Source organism: Lepisosteus platostomus, chromosome 16 (assembly GCF_059453375.1).
Source record: "Lepisosteus platostomus isolate fLepPlt1 chromosome 16, fLepPlt1.hap1, whole genome shotgun sequence".
Lineage (NCBI taxonomy): Eukaryota > Metazoa > Chordata > Actinopteri > Semionotiformes > Lepisosteidae > Lepisosteus > Lepisosteus platostomus.
In genome coordinates this window covers 19,864,919-19,868,341 of record NC_142626.1, presented here as the reverse complement: position 1 = coordinate 19,868,341, position 3,423 = coordinate 19,864,919, and the positions used below count along the sequence as shown (strand labels likewise).

The window sequence follows — 3,423 nt, the reverse complement described above, 5'->3', positions numbered from 1 at the left end:
TGTTTTGTTTTGAAGCTGTTCACTCCTCAGCTTCCTGGCAGGGATATTGGGAACTGAAACAGCTCAGAGTGAATAGGCTTGTTTTGTGTACTGTCCTGTCTTTATTTCCTCTACAGTTATTGCTGATTTATTGCATCACTTTCTAAAGCCCCATCAACTTCATGGGTCCCCAACACCACTCTGCCCCCTGGTGTCTCACCTGTAAAGGAATAATAACTTTCAGGCTTAATAGGGATTGATTTTCTTTATTAACAGTTTGTTTGAATCTTGACTGTAACAACTCACAGTGTCCATGATTGATAAAGATATTAAGTAGAATGTTTAGTTTTGTTTTGTTTTTAAAATCCTCCTTGTTAAAGCTCTCATGCCAGAAGAGGTTGTAATTGAAAAGAAGAATCAATGAGGAATTAGTGCTGTGAGCAAACAGAATAGCTGGGTGAGTTAGAGCCAAGTCAACAATTTCTACAATAGTAGAATGAAAGGTGAAGTCTACAGCATGAAACACCTTTTTATTTCTGGGTTCCCCCTCTCTCTCAGTCTGCAACTAAAAAGAAAACATTGAAGTGAACATTAATGATTACATAAACAAGATTTAATTTCAAGATAAACATTAACAATACAAAAATAAATTAAAATGAAGTTATATAAATTAAATACAACTAACTTAATGTCATTCATAGTGTTTGTGAGCAGCTGAGCTCCTCCACAGGCTGTGTCCTGTGTCTTTGCCTTCACCCTCAGCACCTGCAGTAGGTTCCAGCTGCAGCAGTGCAGTCCTGCTGAGGGAGGTTTTTGTACGGGTCTGTAACATTGTGTGAACAGCCAGTTACTGTTGAGGTAGTGTAAACCTGTACAGTAATAAACTGCTGCATCTTCAGCCTGGACTCCTGTGATGGTCAGAGTGAAGTCAGTCCCAGATCCACTGCCACTGAAACGCTCTGGGACCCCAGTCTGTCGGGTAGTTGCTGCATAGATGAGGAGTTTAGGAATTTCACCAGCTTTTTGTAAGTACCAGGTTAGTCTGTGCTTAGAATCATATATGTTCACTGCAGGACTGGTCTTACAGCTCACAGTGACTGTCTGTCCAGGAAGAATTGATTTCACTGCTGGGGTCTGAGTTACAGTAACCTGTCCCCTGGACTCTGAAAATGAAAAATCAAATTACACATGAGGTAGAAAAATATTGATTAGCTCCTGAAGTATTATTTCTAAATATAATGTTTTCTTGTTTTAAACAAAATAATTCATTTTCACTTCATATATAATTCATACTTAACATTTCAACCCCTTCCTGAGCACAGATGAGGAGTGTCCATATGATGATGGTGATGAAAGTCATTGTTGCTGTGGGTTCTGTTGCCATGAAGGGCAGCTCTCAGTCATGAAGTGTTAAACTCACAGGGCTATAAACACTCCCAGAGCACTGAAGCATGTGCTGCCAATGCAAAGTGTCTCTTCTATGCAAATTGTCTTCCTGGGTTCAACAACACTTCTAGCCAGTCAGTGCTGGAAACACAGGCTTGGTCCTGTGTGTTGTGACAGAGCAAGATAAGCATAGTCATTCTATTTTCATGCCTGTCTTCTTTGTAATTAAATAAATTAAGAAATTAGCAGTGGAACGAAACCTCATACTGGGGGCTGTTTCAGAAAACAAGATTATTCAGTCAACCTGATAACTTTAGTGTATACTGAATGTTAGTAAATAATATCGTATATTTTTTGTTGACAAAATCTGGATTTTCAGTTTCATTAAGTAGGATTAAATTACATCCAATTAAATAACTATAGCAATAAATCTTCTTTGCAGGGCAAAATAAAGTGTAGAGATCACCAAAACAGTTTGCTGATCTTTTTTATTTGAATGATACCATTTCAGCAGATAGAATATACTTTTCATTTGCAATCTCTTAAAATTATTTAGGCATCATAGACCGAGTCGCCTAAATGTGTATATTCACTTTTAACCCTACACGTTTCATTACTAAATAACAATGCAAGTGATCTCCAATATCTTACACTACAATTTAACTTTTGCTTATATGAAAATAATCCTTTTTGTATGCATAGCTGTCATCTTTATTAAATTTATTCTATCTTGATCCATGTGTTTTGCTTTAGTTTAACAGTCTACTAGCACTTGCTATAGCTGGGAAATATATGTTTGATTATTATTATTAAGCTTCTGCAGTAAGAAAGACTAAAATTTTAATCCAGTGAGGTCAGTTGTCTCCTGTGGACATGATCCTCTATATATTTATTGTAAGGAGTGTCTATTCATTATAATGAGTACAGAGAATTGTCAAAGCCCCAAAACTCAGGCTGACAAAGAGCTGAGGTTTTCTCTGTGAAGCTGGTTTCTTCTGGAATGACAGGGTGCTGTAAGTCACATGTGGGTCAGCATCATGGATGATCTGCAACAGAGAACAGAGTTTCTGCTTAGGAGGAGTGCTTGTCAAAAGCTTCCTTTTTATATATCCTCCAAAACATACTGTATAGGCAAGGAAAAGACTAAACTGAGATTTCACAGAAAACACCGGTTCGTGTCACTGTCTATCTGTAGCAGACAGAGAAATCAGTTACTTTTTAGCGAGAAATCAGCGTGGGAGGTGAAAGAAAAGAAAAAAAACGCGCTCTGTAAAGCCAAGAGAAAAATAAAGAGAATACTGTCAGAGCAAGAAAGAAAAGAAGCATGTAAGAGCGTTTATATTTAGAAGCGCTCTGAGCGCTAACTAAGGGTGAGGCTTTTAGAGAAGAAAAATTCTGTTCCTCTGTGCCACACAGTTAATTGATATAATCAGGAGCTCAATTTTTTAAAGGTGAGCAGCAGTATTCTGAATCTGATTGAGTAATCTCCAATGAGCCAGTTTAAGATTATATACAGTATGCTCATGTATTTTAGTTTTAGTTTGAATCCAAACAGCTCAGTTCTGCAATTTGCTAGCAAGCACCAGAAAGAAGTGAATTACAATAATCAAGTTAGTTGTTCAGTATCCAGTTTGGAGAAGTGTACAGGTGTAGTATACACAATGATACACTGATGAAAGCATCTTTTCAACACTGCCATCAAGAGCATCAAATGCAAGGTCTGGGTCAGAATAATTCCAAGATTCCTCAGCTGAGGTTTTCCAGGATTCCAGGACTATCATTAGCCAAACACAGTTTAACACATTTGTAGAGTTGATACAGAGAACCTATCAACATAACACTGGTTTGTTATAGATCAGCTCTTAAGTTTTTTGTTGCATCTATTTTTAATGTCATTTAAACAGTGCATATAGGGCAAATAGTGTTTGACTAATGTCAGGTTTCATGAAATAAAAACAAAAAAATATTTAAAGAAAGGGGGTCACTATTACCTATGATAGAAAAGTAGAAATGTTATTAGCTTTTGCTGAACACAGCACTGTTGCTCCAGCAATTCTC

The 3,423-nt window shown here is 37.0% G+C and overlaps 1 long non-coding RNA gene across 1 annotated transcript; it reads right to left on the bottom strand.

Annotated features, from left to right (window-relative positions):
* Positions 1–229: 229 nt before the first annotated feature.
* On the bottom strand, positions 230–1,726 carry LOC148646997 (uncharacterized). Its single transcript, XR_015927731.1, has 2 exons — positions 665–1,726; positions 230–544 (listed from the first exon to the last, which is right to left on the bottom strand). It is a non-coding gene; the product is annotated as an uncharacterized LOC148646997 (long non-coding RNA).
* Between the last annotated feature and the right edge of the window lie 1,697 nt (positions 1,727–3,423).